Here is a 17,279-nt window from a genome sequence, read left to right on the forward strand (position 1 = left end):
TGCGTTCTACTGATTTATACTAAGTTCTACTGCTTTATACTGCGTTCTACTGCGTTCTACTAATTTATACTGCGTTCTACTGCATTCTACCGCTTTATACTGCGTTCCACTGCTTTATACCGCGTTCTACTGCGTTCTACTGCTTTAGACTGCGTTCTACTGCTTTAGACTGCGTTCTACTGCTTTAGACTGCGTTCTACTGCTTTAGACTGCGTTCCACTGCTTTAGACTGCGTTCTACTGCTTTATACTGCGTTCCACTGCTTTATACTGCGTTCTACTGCCTTCTACTGCTTTCTACTGCGTTCCACTGCTTTATACTGCCTTCTACTGCCTTCTACTGCTTTCTACTGCGTTCCACTGCTTTATACTGCCTTCTACTGCCTTCTACTGCTTTCTACTGCGTTCTACTGCGTTCTGCTGTGTTCTACTCTGTTCTACTGTCAGTGCTTCTTCTATATTTCGGTCCTTTGCAGCTCTGAGCGAAACCTCCACAAACTGAATACTGATCACTGCGAACATGAAATATTAATAACCAAAGACTTTGATACTCCAACAGTAACACACAGAAACCCAGAAACACACACACATCTGTAAGTGTGTGAACAGTAATGTGTGAACATGTGCAGGGAGGTGATAGGCGCTAACATTGATGCTAATTCCATCACAGCATGTTTCGGTGTGTGCGCACATCATCACGGCCTCCTCTCTAATTAGTGGAGTTCGCCACGTACATGAATGACCTGCTAGCAGAGTATAAACCCAGCAGAGCTCTGAGATCTGCTGACTCAGGTCAGATAGTGGAGCCCAGAGTTCAAACTGGAACCGGTGAAGCAGATTTTAGCCGTTATGCTGCACACAGCTGGAACAAACTACCAGCAGCTTTTAGCCGTTATGCTGCTCACATCTGGAACAAACTACCAGCGGCTTTTAGCCGTTATGCTGCTCACATCTGGAACAAACTACCAGCGGCTTTTAGCCGTTATGCTGCTCACAACTGGAACAAACTACCAGCGGCTTTTAGCCGTTATGCTGCTCACAACTGGAACAAACTACCAGCAGCTTTTAGCTGTTATGCTGCTCACAACTGGAACAAACTACCAGCGGTTTTAGAAGTTATGCTGCTCACAACTGGAACAAACTACCAGCGGCTTTTAGTTGTTATGCTGCTCACAACTGGAACAAACTACCAGCGGCTTTTAGTTGTTATGCTGCACACAACTGGAACAAACTACCAGCGGCTTTTAGTTGTTATGCTGCTCACAACTGGAACAAACTACCAGCAGAACTGAAATCAGCCCCAACTGTAAGCACTTTTAAATCCAGCTTAAAAACATTTCTCTTTCTGTGTGCTTATGGTTGAGTTCATTTAAATCATTTTAAAGCATAATGTTATAAATCCTCTTAATTGTTTTATATTTATATATATTTTTCCCCTCTTCTTCGATTGCTTTTCACTGTGTTTTTATTTTTATTCTCTTTAAATTGCTTGTTTTTATGCTGTAACACGCCTGTAACACTCCTGTAATAAACCTGTAACACTCCTGTAGCACACCTGTAACACTACTGTAACAATCCTGTAACACTCCTGTAGCACTCCTGTAGCACTACTGTAACACACCTGTAACACACCTGTAACACTCCTGTAACACTCCTGTAGCACACCTGTAACACACCTGTAACACTCCTGTAGCACTACTGTAACACACCTGTAACACTACTGTAACAATCCTGTAACACTCCTGTAGCACTACTGTAACACACCTGTAACACACCTGTAACACTCCTGTAACACTCCTGTAGCACACCTGTAACACACCTGTAACACTCCTGTAACAATCCTGTAACACTCCTGTAGCACTACTGTAACACACCTGTAACACACCTGTAACACTCCTGTAACACTCCTGTAGCACACCTGTAACACACCTGTAACACTCCTGTAACACACCTGTAACACTCCTGTAGCACTACTGTAACACACCTGTAACACTCCTGTAACACTCCTGTAGCACACCTGTAACACACCTGTGACACACCTGTAACACACCTGTAACACTACTGTAACAATCCTGTAACACTCCTGTAGCACTCCTGTAACACACCTGTAACACACCTGTGACACACCTGTAACACACCTGTAACACTCCTGTAGCACTACTGTAACACACCTGTAACACTACTGTAACACTCCTGTAGCACTCCTGTAGCACACCTGTACCACACCTGTAACACACCTGTAACACACCTGTAGCACACCTGTAACACTCCTGTAACAATCCTGTAACAGACCTGTAACACACTTGTAACACACCTGTAACACACCTGTAACACACCTGTGACACACCTGTAACACTCCTATAGCACTACTGTAACACACCTGTAACACACCTGTAACACTCCTGTGACACTCCTGTGACACACCTGTAGCACACCTGTGACACACCTGTGACACACCTGTAACACTCCTGTAACACTCCTGTAGCACACCTGTAACACACCTGTGACACACCTGTAACACACCTGTAACACACCTGTAACACACCTGTAACACTCCTGCAACACACCTGTAACACTACTGTCACACTCCTGTAGCACACCTGTAACACACCTGTGACACACCTGTAACACACCTGTCACACACCTGTAACACTCCTGCAACACACCTGTAACACACCTGTAACACTCCTGCAACACAAATGTAACACACCTGTAACACTACTGTAACAATCCTGTAACACTCCTGTAGCACTACTGTAACACACCTGTAACACTCCTGTAACACTCCTGTAACACTCCTGTAGCACACCTGTAACACACCTGTGACACACCTGTAACACTCCTGTAACACTCCTGTGACACTCCTGTAACACACCTGTAACACACCTGTGACACACCTGTAACAATCCTGTAACACTCCTGTAGCACTACTGTAACACACCTGTAACACTCCTGTAACACTCCTGTAACACACCTGTAACACACCTGTGACACACCTGTAACACACCTGTAACACACCTGTAACACTCCTGTAACACTCCTGTAACACACCTGTAACACACCTGTAACACTCCTGTAACACTCCTGTGACACACCTGTAACACACCTGTAACACTACTGTAACACACCTGTGACACTCCTGTAACACACCTGTAACACACCTGTGACACTCCTGTAACACACCTGTAACACTCCTGTGACACACCTGTAACACACCTGTAACACTACTGTAACACTCCTGTAGCACTCCTGTAGCACTACTGTAACACACCTGTAACACACCTGTGACACACCTGTAACACACCTGTGACACACCTGTAACACTCCTGTAGCACTACTGTAACACACCCGTAACACACCTGTAACACTACTGTAAAACTCCTGTAACACTCCTGTAACACTCCTGTAGCACTACTGTAACACACCTGTGACACACCTGTGACACACCTGTCACACACCTGTAACACTCCTGCAACACATCTGTCACACACCTGTAACACTCCTGCAACACACCTGTAACACACCTGTAACACTACTGTAACAATCCTGTAACACTCCTGTAGCACTACTGTAACACACCTGTAACACTCCTGTAACACACCTGTGACACACCTGTGACACACCTGTAACACTCCTGTAACACTCCTGTGACACTCCTGTAACACACCTGTAAAACACCTGTAACACACCTGTAACACTCCTGTAACAATCCTGTAACACTCCTGTAGCACTACTGTAACACACCTGTAACACTCCTGTAACACTCCTGTAACACACCTGTAACACACCTGTGACACACCTGTAACACACCTGTAACACACCTGTAACACTCCTGTAACACTCCTGTGACACTCCTGTAACACACCTGTAACACACCTGTGACACACCTGTAACACACCTGTAACACTACTGTAACACTCCTGTAGCACTCCTGTAACACACCTGTAACACACCTGTGACACACCTGTAACACACCTGTGACACACCTGTAACACTCCTGTAGCACTACTGTAACACACCTGTAACACACCCGTAACACACCTGTAACACTACTGTAAAACTCCTGTAACACTCCTGTAGCACTACTGTAACACACCTGTAACACACCTGTGACACACCTGTAACACACCTGTGACACACCTGTAACACTCCTGTAACACTCCTGTAGCACACCTGTAACACACCTGTAACACACCTGTAACACACCTGTAACACACCTGTGACACACCTGTAATAATCCTGTAACACACCTGTAACACACCTGTAGCACTACTGTAACACACCTGTAACACTCCTGTAGCACTACTGTAACACACCTGTAACACACCTGTAACACTCCTGTAACACTCCTGTAACACTCCTGTAACACACCTGTAACACACCTGTAACACACCTGTAACAATCCTGTAACACACCTGTAACACACCTGTAACACACCTGTAACACTCCTGTAACACTCCTGTAACACACCTGTAACACTCCTGTAACACTCCTGTAACACACCTGTAACACACATGTAACACACATGTAACACACCTGTAACACTCCTGTAACACTCCTCTAACACACCTGTAACACACATGTAACACTCCTGTAACACACCTGTAGTCCCTTCAGACCAAAACCCAACCTGACAGACCACATCTGCACCTGAGCTGGGTCTCTTCTGGTACCAGAATCCAGTGCTGTCTGTCTCAGCTAACTTTGGGTTATCCATAAAATAATTTTCCAGTTCAAAGAACTGCTGCAGAACTCTTCCTCTTCCTCTGGTTCTGTTTATGGTTCTTCTTCCTCTGGTTCCACATAGGATCTACACAGTTCTGACCGACTTCTACTGGGTCAGAACACATGATGGAGGGGGAGGAGTCTGCATTTCAGAAATATTCTGCCCTGTCTGCCTTTAACTGATTCTCCAATCACTTCATGGAACCAGAACCAGAACCAGAGTCCGGCCCCTCATCCTAACTCCCAGTTCGGACCTCCCATGGAACTCATTGTCCTGCCAGCGAGGTTCAGCTCAGTCCTGACGGGGCGGCAGAGAAGATGCAGAGAACGAAGAGCTTTCCCCCAGAAACCCACCCCGTTTTCTCAGAGCCGAACAAACAGCGTTCATCAGCAAACAAACGAACAGCGTTCATCAGCAAACGAACAAACAGCGTTCATCAACAAACAAACGAACAGCGTTCATTAGAAAACAAACGAACAAACAGCGTTCATCAGCAAACGAACAAACAGCGTTCATCAGCAAACAAACGAACAGCGTTCATCAGCAAACAAACGAACAGCATTCATCAGCAAACAAACGAACAGCGTTCATCAGAAAACAAACGAACAAACAGCGTTCATCAGCAAACAAACGAACAGCGTTCATCAGCAAACGAACAAACAGCGTTCATCAACAAACAAACGAACAGCGTTCATCAGCAAACGAACAAACAGCGTTCATCAGCAAACAAACAAACAAACAGCATTCATCACCAAACAAACAGCGTTCATCAGCAAACAAACAGCGTTCATCAGCAAACAAACAGCGTTCATCAGCAAACAAACGAACAGCGTTCATCAGCAAACAAACAAACAAACAGCATTCATCACCAAACAAACAGCGTTCATCAGCAAACAAATGAACAGCGTTCATCAGCAAACAAACAAACAAACAGCATTCATCACCAAACAAACAGCGTTCATCACCAAACAAACAGCGTTCATCAGCAAACAAACAGCGTTCATCAGCAAACAAACAGCGTTCATCAGCAAACAAACAGCGTTCATCAATAAACAAACAGCGTTCATCAACAAACAAACAGCGTTCAGCAAACAAACAAACAAACAGCGTTCATCAGCAAACAAACAGCATTCATCAGCAAACAAACAGCGTTCATCAGCAAACAAACAGCATTCATCAGCAAACAAACAGCGTTCATCAGTAAATATACGAACGAACAGCGTTCATCAGCAAACATACGAACGAACAGCGTTCATCAGCAAACAAACAAACAAACAGCGTTCATCAGCAATAAAAAAACAGCGTTCATCAGCAAACAGCATTCATCAGCAAACAAACAGCGTTCATCAGCAAACAAACGAACGAACAGCGTTCATCAGCAAACATACAAACGAACAGCGTTCATCAGCAAACAAGCGAACGAACAGCGTTCATTAGCAAACAAACAAACAGCATTCATCAGCAAACAAACAAACGCAGCGTTCATCAGCAAACAAACAAACGAACAGCGTTCATCAGTAAACATACGAACAAACAGCGTTCATCAGCAAACAAACGAACGAACAGCGTTCATCAGCAAAAAATGAACGAACAGCGTTCATCAACAAAAAAAACAAACAAACAGCGTTCATCAACAAACAAACGAACAAACAGCGTTCATCAGCAAACAAACGAACAAACAGCGTTCATCAACAAACAAAAAAACAAACAGCGTTCATCAGCAAACAGACGAACAAACAGCGTTCATCAACAAACAAAAAAACAAACAGCGTTCATCAGCAAACAAACGAACGAACAGCGTTCATCAGCAAACAAACGAACAAACAGCTTTCATCAACAAACAAACAAACGAACAGCGTTCATCAGCAAACAAACGAACAAACAGCGTTCATCAACAAACAAACAAACAAACAAACAAACAAACAGCGTTCATCAGCAAACAAACGAACAAACAGCGTTCATCAGCAAACAAACGAACAAACAGCTTTCATCAACAAACAAAAAAACGAACAGCGTTCATCAGCAAACAAACGAACGAACAGCGTTCATCAGCAAACAAACGAACAAACAGCTTTCATCAACAAACAAAAAACAAACAGCGTTCATCAGCAAACAAGCGAACGAACAGCGTTCATTAGCAAACAAACAAACAGCGTTCATCAGCAAACAAACAAACGAACAGCGTTCATCAGCAAACAAACGAACAAACAGCGTTCATCAACAAACAAACAAACAAACAAACAGCGTTCATCAGCAAACAAACGAACAAACAGCGTTCATCAGCAAACAAACGAACAAACAGCTTTCATCAACAAACAAAAAACAAACAGCGTTCATCAGCAAACAAGCGAACGAACAGCGTTCATTAGCAAACAAACAAACAGCGTTCATCAGCAAACAAACAAACGAACAGCGTTCATCAGCAAACAAACGAACAAACAGCGTTCATCAGCAAACAAACGAACAAACAGCGTTCATCAACAAACAAACAAACAAACAGCGTTCATCAGCAAACAAAAAAACAAACAGCGTTCATCAGCAAACAAGCGAACGAACAGCGTTCATTAGCAAACAAACAAACAGCGTTCATCAGCAAACAAACGAACAAACAGCGTTCATCAGCAAACAAACAAACAGCGTTCATCAACAAAAAAAACAAAACAAACAGCGTTCATCAGCAAACAAACGAAAAAACAGCATTCATCAACAAACAAAAAAACAAACAGCGTTCATCAACAAACAAAAAACAAACAGCGTTCATCAACAAACAAAAAAACGAACAGCGTTCATCAGCAAACAAGCGAACAAACAGCGTTCATTAGCAAACAAACAGCGTTCATCAGCAAACAAACAAACGAACAGCGTTCATCAGCAAACAAACGAACGAACAGCGTTCATTAGCAAACAAACAGCGTTCATCAGCAAACAAACAAACGAACAGCGTTCATCAGCAAACAAGCGAACGAACAGCGTTCATTAGCAAACAAACAAACAGCGTTCATCAGCAAACAAACGAACAAACAGCGTTCATCAACAAAAAAAACAAACAGCGTTCATCAACAAACAAAAAAACAAACAGCGTTCATCAGCAAACAAGCGAACGAACAGCGTTCATTAGCAAACAAACAAACAGCGTTCATCAGCAAACAAACGAACAAACAGCGTTCATCAGCAAACAAACAGCGTTCATCAGCAAACAAACAGCGTTCATCAACAAAAAAAACTAAACAAACAGCGTTCATCAGCAAACAAACGAACAAACAGCATTCATCAACAAACAAAAAAACAAACAGCGTTCATCAACAAACAAAAAACAAACAGCGTTCATCAACAAACAAAAAAACGAACAGCGTTCATCAGCAAACAAGCGAACAAACAGCGTTCATTAGCAAACAAACAGCGTTCATCAGCAAACAAACAAACGAACAGCGTTCATCAGCAAACAAGCGAACGAACAGCGTTCATTAGCAAACAAAAAAACAAACAGCGTTCATCAACAAACAAAAAACAAACAGCGTTCATCAGCAAACAAGCGAACGAACAGCGTTCATTAGCAAACAAACAGCGTTCATCAGCAAACAAACAAACGAACAGCGTTCATCAGCAAACAAACGAACAAACAGCGTTCATCAGCAAACAAACGAACAAACAGCGTTCATCAGCAAACAAACGAACAAACAGCGTTCATCAGCAAACAAACGAACAAACAGCGTTCATCAGCAAACAAACGAACAAACAGCGTTCATCAACAAACAAACGAACAAACAGCGTTCAGCAGCAAAAAACAAACGAACAGCGTTCATCAACAAACAAACGAACAAACAGCGTTCATCAGCAAACAAACGAACAAACAGCGTTCATCAACAAACAAACGAACAAACAGCGTTCATCAGCAAAAAACAAACGAACAGCGTTCATCAGCAAAAAAACAAAACAGTGTTCATCAACAAACAAACGAACAGCGTTCATCAACAAACGAACAAACAGCTTTCATCAACAAACAAACGAACAAACAGCGTTCATCAGCAAACAAACGAACAAACAGCGTTCATCAACAAACAAACAAACGAACAGCGTTCATCAGCAAAAAACAAACGAACAGCGTTCATCAACAAACAAACGAACAAACAGCGTTCATCAACAAAAAAACAAAACAAACAGTGTTCATCAACAAACAAACAAACAAACAAACAGCGTTCATCAGCAAACAAACGAACAAACAGCGTTCATCAACAAAAAAACAAAACAAACAGTGTTCATCAACAAACAAACAAACAAACAAACAAACAGCGTTCATCAGCAAACAAACGAACGAACAGCGTTCATCAGCAAACAAACAAACAAACAGCGTTCATCAGCAAACAAACGAACAAACAGCGTTCATCAGCAAACAAGCGAACGAACAGCGTTCATCAGCAAACAAACAAACAAACAAACAAACAGCGTTCATCAGCAAACAAACGAACGAACAGCGTTCATCAGCAAACAAACAAACAAACAGCGTTCATCAGCAAACAAACGAACAAACAGCGTTCATCAACAAACAAAAAAACAAACAGCGTTCATCAGCAAACAGACGAACAAACAGCGTTCATCAACAAACAAAAAAACAAACAGCGTTCATCAGCAAACAAACGAACGAACAGCGTTCATCAGCAAACAAACGAACAAACAGCTTTCATCAACAAACAAACAAACGAACAGCGTTCATCAGCAAACAAACGAACAAACAGCGTTCATCAACAAACAAACAAACAAACAAACAAACAAACAGCGTTCATCAGCAAACAAACGAACAAACAGCGTTCATCAGCAAACAAACGAACAAACAGCTTTCATCAACAAACAAAAAAACGAACAGCGTTCATCAGCAAACAAACGAACGAACAGCGTTCATCAGCAAACAAACGAACAAACAGCTTTCATCAACAAACAAAAAACAAACAGCGTTCATCAGCAAACAAGCGAACGAACAGCGTTCATTAGCAAACAAACAAACAGCGTTCATCAGCAAACAAACAAACGAACAGCGTTCATCAGCAAACAAACGAACAAACAGCGTTCATCAACAAACAAACAAACAAACAAACAGCGTTCATCAGCAAACAAACGAACAAACAGCGTTCATCAGCAAACAAACGAACAAACAGCTTTCATCAACAAACAAAAAACAAACAGCGTTCATCAGCAAACAAGCGAACGAACAGCGTTCATTAGCAAACAAACAAACAGCGTTCATCAGCAAACAAACAAACGAACAGCGTTCATCAGCAAACAAACGAACAAACAGCGTTCATCAGCAAACAAACGAACAAACAGCGTTCATCAACAAACAAACAAACAAACAGCGTTCATCAGCAAACAAAAAAACAAACAGCGTTCATCAGCAAACAAGCGAACGAACAGCGTTCATTAGCAAACAAACAAACAGCGTTCATCAGCAAACAAACGAACAAACAGCGTTCATCAGCAAACAAACAAACAGCGTTCATCAACAAAAAAAACAAAACAAACAGCGTTCATCAGCAAACAAACGAAAAAACAGCATTCATCAACAAACAAAAAAACAAACAGCGTTCATCAACAAACAAAAAACAAACAGCGTTCATCAACAAACAAAAAAACGAACAGCGTTCATCAGCAAACAAGCGAACAAACAGCGTTCATTAGCAAACAAACAGCGTTCATCAGCAAACAAACAAACGAACAGCGTTCATCAGCAAACAAACGAACGAACAGCGTTCATTAGCAAACAAACAGCGTTCATCAGCAAACAAACAAACGAACAGCGTTCATCAGCAAACAAGCGAACGAACAGCGTTCATTAGCAAACAAACAAACAGCGTTCATCAGCAAACAAACGAACAAACAGCGTTCATCAACAAAAAAAACAAACAGCGTTCATCAACAAACAAAAAAACAAACAGCGTTCATCAGCAAACAAGCGAACGAACAGCGTTCATTAGCAAACAAACAAACAGCGTTCATCAGCAAACAAACGAACAAACAGCGTTCATCAGCAAACAAACAGCGTTCATCAGCAAACAAACAGCGTTCATCAACAAAAAAAACTAAACAAACAGCGTTCATCAGCAAACAAACGAACAAACAGCATTCATCAACAAACAAAAAAACAAACAGCGTTCATCAACAAACAAAAAACAAACAGCGTTCATCAACAAACAAAAAAACGAACAGCGTTCATCAGCAAACAAGCGAACAAACAGCGTTCATTAGCAAACAAACAGCGTTCATCAGCAAACAAACAAACGAACAGCGTTCATCAGCAAACAAGCGAACGAACAGCGTTCATTAGCAAACAAAAAAACAAACAGCGTTCATCAACAAACAAAAAACAAACAGCGTTCATCAGCAAACAAGCGAACGAACAGCGTTCATTAGCAAACAAACAGCGTTCATCAGCAAACAAACAAACGAACAGCGTTCATCAGCAAACAAACGAACAAACAGCGTTCATCAGCAAACAAACGAACAAACAGCGTTCATCAGCAAACAAACGAACAAACAGCGTTCATCAGCAAACAAACGAACAAACAGCGTTCATCAGCAAACAAACGAACAAACAGCGTTCATCAACAAACAAACGAACAAACAGCGTTCAGCAGCAAAAAACAAACGAACAGCGTTCATCAACAAACAAACGAACAAACAGCGTTCATCAGCAAACAAACGAACAAACAGCGTTCATCAACAAACAAACGAACAAACAGCGTTCATCAGCAAAAAACAAACGAACAGCGTTCATCAGCAAAAAAACAAAACAGTGTTCATCAACAAACAAACGAACAGCGTTCATCAACAAACGAACAAACAGCTTTCATCAACAAACAAACGAACAAACAGCGTTCATCAGCAAACAAACGAACAAACAGCGTTCATCAACAAACAAACAAACGAACAGCGTTCATCAGCAAAAAACAAACGAACAGCGTTCATCAACAAACAAACGAACAAACAGCGTTCATCAACAAAAAAACAAAACAAACAGTGTTCATCAACAAACAAACAAACAAACAAACAGCGTTCATCAGCAAACAAACGAACAAACAGCGTTCATCAACAAAAAAACAAAACAAACAGTGTTCATCAACAAACAAACAAACAAACAAACAAACAGCGTTCATCAGCAAACAAACGAACGAACAGCGTTCATCAGCAAACAAACAAACAAACAGCGTTCATCAGCAAACAAACGAACAAACAGCGTTCATCAGCAAACAAGCGAACGAACAGCGTTCATCAGCAAACAAACAAACAAACAAACAAACAGCGTTCATCAGCAAACAAACGAACGAACAGCGTTCATCAGCAAACAAACAAACAAACAGCGTTCATCAGCAAACAAACAAACAAACAGCGTTCATCAGCAAACAAACAAACAAACAGCGTTCATCAGCAAACAAACGAACAAACAGCGTTCATCAGCAAACAAGCGAACGAACAGCGTTCATCAGCAAACAAAAAAAACAAACAGCGTTCATCAGCAAACAAACGAACAAACAGCGTTCATCAGCAAACAAACGAACAAACAGCGTTCATCAGCAAACAAAAAAAACAAACAGCGTTCATCAGCAAACAAACGAACAAACAGCGTTCATCAACAAACAAACGAACGGACAGCGTTCATCAGCAAACAAACGAACAAACAGCGTCCATCAGCAAAAAACGAACGAACAGCGTTCATCAACAAACAAAAAAAACAAACAGCGTTCATCAGCAAACAAACAAACAAACAGCGTTCATCAACAAACAAAGAACAAACAGCGTTCATCAGCAAACAAACAAACAGCAGCTCTCATCTCATTAAGCCTCAGAGGATTTTCACTTCTCATTTTCTGTTTATGACAACTCTGATGAACACAGTCAAAGAATCTTCATGATCCATCGATCAGCTGCAGGTTTTCACTTAGTGTTTCTAAGTCTAAAACAATGTGCACAACAAAACATGTCGTGCACAACATGTCGTGCACGTGTCCCACAGATAAACAACAACAACTAACACTAAAGGACTTGTCACATTTGGCGGTTTTCAGACATTTTGGAGCAAATTCTTCTTCTGATAAAACTTTCAAACACGGCTCTGTCCATGCACGATCAACGTGCACATTAACGTGCACGTCAACGTGCACATTAACGTGCAGAACAGGCTTGTAGTTTCTTTTGTTTCCTCTGAAGTGCGAAGCCGAACTTCAGAGAGCGACAGCGACAGTCGGCGTCTCTCAACCAGTCGATTAATTACATCAGATCCTCGTTAACAGCTGTCAATCAAAGCCTGATGAGTGGGCGAGAGACACACATGGCACAGAGAGAGAGAGAGACTTACCTCCGTCTTTCTTTCATTCCAACAACAGAGAGAGAGAGAGAGAGAGGACGAACGAGCTCTGACACACAGAGAGAGAGAGAGAGGGCGGGCGAGCGAGCAGCTGTATCATTGTTCTGGGAGAGAGAGGAAGGGGCGGGGCCTATCCACAGAGGAGACGACCAGCCTCATGAATATTTAATGAGGGGCTCCAGAGAGAGAGAGAGGGGGGACAGAGCGAGGTAGTAAATCAGCGTGGCCACGCCCCTCTGACAGCTGACAGCTGGACCAGATGCAACAACAATAAACAATAATAAAAACAACAATAAAACAACTCAAGCAGAAAATATCAACTTTAATTCTATTTTAGATTCTATATCAGATTAAACTCAGACAAACTGAAGTGGTTATCTTTGGACCTGAAACTGTCTGGTGCTATAGTTACTCTGGATGGTGTTTCCTCAGCTGCTGGTCCTACAGTGAGGAACTTTGGAGTCATTTTTGACCAGGATCTGTCCTCTGACATATAAAACAGGTTTCTAGGACTGCCTTCTTTCATCTTCGTAATATTGTTAAAATCAGGAACATCTTGTCTCAGAGTGATGCAGAAAAACTGCTCCATGCATTTGTTACTTCAGGGTTGGACTACTGTAATTCTTTATTATTGGGCTGTCCCACATATTCTCTGAAAAGCCTTCAGCTGATCCAAAATGCTGCAGCCAGAGTTCTGATGAGAACTAACAGCAGAGATCATATTTCTCCAGTTTTAGCTTCTCTTCATTGGCTCCCTGTTAAAGGGAAGGGTAACCCTAACCCTAACTCTGTTAAAGGGAAGGGTAACCCTAACCCTAACCCTAACCCTGTTAAAGAGTAGGGTAACCTTAACCCTAACCCTGTTAAAGGGAAGGGTAACCCTAACCCTAACCCTAACCCTGTTAAAGAGTAGGGTAACCTTAACCCTAACCCTAACTCTGTTAAAGGGAAGGGTAACCCTAACCCTAACCCTGTTAAAGGGAAGGGTAACCCTAACCCTAACCCTAACCCTAACCTTAACCCTAACCCTGTTAAAGGGAAGGGTAACCCTAACCCTAACCCTAACCTTAACCCTAACCCTGTTAAAGGGAAGGGTAACCCTAACCCTAACCCTAACCCTGTTAAAGGGAAGGGTAACCCTAACCCGAACCCTAACCCTGTTAAAGGGAAGGGTAACCCTAACCCTAACCCTAACCCTGTTAAAGGGAAGGGTAACCCTAACCCTAACCCTGTTAAAGAGTAGGGTAACCTTAACCCTAACCCTAACTCTGTTAAAGGGAAGGGTAACCCTAACCCTAACCCCAACTCTGTTAAAGGGAAGGGTAACCCTAACCCTAACCCCAACTATGTTAAAGGGAAGGGTAACCCTAACCCTAACCCCAACTTTGTTAAAGGGAAGGGTAACCCTAACCCCAACTCTGTTAAAGGGAAGGGTAACCCTAACCCCAACCCTGTTAAAGGGAAGGGTAACCCTAACCCTAACCCTGTTAAAGGGAAGGGTAACCCTAACCCTAACCCCAACCCTGTTAAAGGGAAGGGTAACCCTAACCCTAACCCCAACCCTGTTAAAGGGAAGGGTAACCCTAACCCTAACCCCAACTGTGTTAAAGGGAAGGGTAACCCTAACCCTAACCCCAACTGTGTTAAAGGGAAGGGTAACCCTAACCCCAACCCTGTTAAAGGGTAGGGTAACCCTAACCCTAACCCTGTTAAAGAGTAGGGTAACCCTAACCCTAACCCCAACTCTGTTAAAGGGAAGGGTAACCCTAACCCCAACCCTGTTAAAGGGTAGGGTAACCCTAACCCTAACCCTGTTAAAGAGTAGGGTAACCCTAACCCTAACCCTAACCCTGTTAAAGAGTAGGGTAACCCTAACCCTAACCCCAACTCTGTTAAAGAGTAGGGTAACCCTAACCCTAACCCCAACTGTGTTAAAGGGAAGGGTAACCCTAACCCCAACCCTGTTAAAGGGTAGGGTAACCCTAACCCTAACCCTAACTCTGTTAAAGAGTAGGGTAACCCTAACCCCAACCCTGTTAAAGAGTAGGGTAACCCTAACCCTAACCCCAACTCTGTTAAAGAGTAGGGTAACCCTAACCCTAACCCCAACTCTGTTAAAGAGTAGGCTAACCCTAACCCTAACCCTAACCCTGTTAAAGGGAAGGGTAACCCTAACCCCAACCCTGTTAAAGGGTAGGGTAACCCTAACCCTGTTAAAGAGTAGGGTAACCCTAACCCTAACCCTAACCCTGTTAAAGAGTAGGGTAACCCTAACCCTAACCCCAACTCTGTTAAAGAGTAGGGTAACCCTAACCCTAACCCTGTTAAAGAGTAGGGTAACCCTAACCCTAACCCTGTTAAAGAGTAGGGTAACCCTAACCCTAACCCCAACTGTGTTAAAGGGAAGGGTAACCCTAACCCCAACCCTGTTAAAGGGTAGGGTAACCCTAACCCTAACCCTAACTCTGTTAAAGAGTAGGGTAACCCTAACCCCAACCCTGTTAAAGAGTAGGGTAACCCTAACCCTAACCCCAACTCTGTTAAAGAGTAGGCTAACCCTAACCCTAACCCTAACCCTAACCCTGTTAAAGGGAAGGGTAACCCTAACCCTAACCCCAACTGTGTTAAAGGGAAGGGTAACCCTAACCCTAACCCCAACTGTGTTAAAGGGAAGGGTAACCCTAACCCCAACCCTGTTAAAGGGTAGGGTAACCCTAACCCTGTTAAAGAGTAGGGTAACCCTAACCCTAACCCTAACCCTGTTAAAGAGTAGGGTAACCCTAACCCTAACCCCAACTCTGTTAAAGAGTAGGGTAACCCTAACCCTAACCCCAACTGTGTTAAAGGGAAGGGTAACCCTAACCCCAACCCTGTTAAAGGGTAGGGTAACCCTAACCCTAACTCTGTTAAAGAGTAGGGTAACCCTAACCCCAACCCTGTTAAAGAGTAGGGTAACCCTAACCCTAACCCCAACCCTGTTAAAGGGTAGGGTAACCCTAACCCTAACCCTAACCCTAACCCTGTTAAAGAGTAGGGTAACCCTAACCCTAACCCCAACTCTGTTAAAGAGTAGGGTAACCCTAACCCTAACCCTAACCGTGTTAAAGAGTAGGGTAACCCTAACCCTAACCCTGTTAAAGAGTAGGGTAACCCTAACCCTAACAGGACCCCTTCCTGGTTCTGGTTCTGATGGAGGCTTCTTCACGTTTTTCCCCCCACTGTCACTTTGTGCACGCCCAGGACGGGATGAGGTCTGACATGACTTCATTTATTCAAACTGGTTCTGTATGAATAAACTGGACTGGAAACATCTGGACCCTTCAGGAGGTGGAAGTCCGTATGTTTCATATGAGCTCAGATGAGGTTCAGATCACCTGGAGCAGAACCTGGAGCAGAACCTGGAGCAGAACCTGGACCAGAACCTGGACCAGAACCTGGACCAGAACATACATATATATATATATATGTATGTGTCAGGATTAATGCTGATGATGCTGATCATTATATGTCAGTATTGAACAGCTGGATGTGAATGTGACAGCAGCGGGAAAGTTTATGTCTGCTGACGCCTGATTGGTCCACAGCTGACGGATCACAGCAGGTGAGCGCTGCAGTTTTCCGGTTGTCGTGGTAACCGCTAATGTTTAATGCTACGTGAAGACAAAGCTTGTGTCAACATCGTCTTATCTGACACAAACGCTGCCGGTAAAATATGTGTGTGTGTGTCTAACAACATGCTCTGATTCATGCGTGCACGTGTGTGCACGTGTGTGTGTGTGTGTTGGAGCTCAGCTGTTTGTCCAGCACCCATCAGGAGCCTCATGTAATATTAATCACACAGGGTCACATGCACTGCTGCTCACATGCGCTGCTGTTCTCATGCACTGCTCACACACAGCCTGAGGTGGGACTGGGGGTCCTCTTGGTGTTGCTTCGGTTCGGATCTGAAGTTAGAAAGCCGGTTCTGGTTCAGAACTGAGGCGGGATGGGGCTGAGGGTCCTCACAAAGACAGGGAAACTGGTGAGTGTGTGGCCAGCTGGTGTCCATGATGTGACTTTATATTTCTGCATTAAAACGCCGCCAATTAAAACCGATTTATATTCTGTTCACTCCACAATTTACGACCGCACACACAAAGGAAAGTCCTGATGAATCAGTCTCCTCAGAATGAAACTCTTCACCAAAGCGTCCCCAGAGAGC

The 17,279-nt window shown here is 43.0% G+C and overlaps 1 protein-coding gene across 3 annotated transcripts in view; it reads right to left on the reverse strand.

Annotated features, from left to right (window-relative positions):
* plxnb3 (plexin B3) overlaps positions 1-17,279 on the reverse strand; it is a 153,573-nt gene that overhangs the window by 104,685 nt on the left and 31,609 nt on the right. Inside the window, exon 1 of one of the 3 annotated variants that reach the window (XM_075475877.1) lies at positions 13,070-13,128. The exons of the other annotated variants lie outside the window; for them this stretch is intronic. The gene's annotated coding sequence lies outside the window, so the exon portion shown is untranslated. Of the gene's footprint in view, positions 1-13,069; positions 13,129-17,279 lie in introns of those variants that run through there. 3 annotated transcript variants of the gene reach the window in all.

Source organism: Odontesthes bonariensis, chromosome 10, assembly GCF_027942865.1.
Source record: "Odontesthes bonariensis isolate fOdoBon6 chromosome 10, fOdoBon6.hap1, whole genome shotgun sequence".
In the NCBI taxonomy this organism is placed as follows: Eukaryota; Metazoa; Chordata; class Actinopteri; order Atheriniformes; family Atherinopsidae; genus Odontesthes; species Odontesthes bonariensis.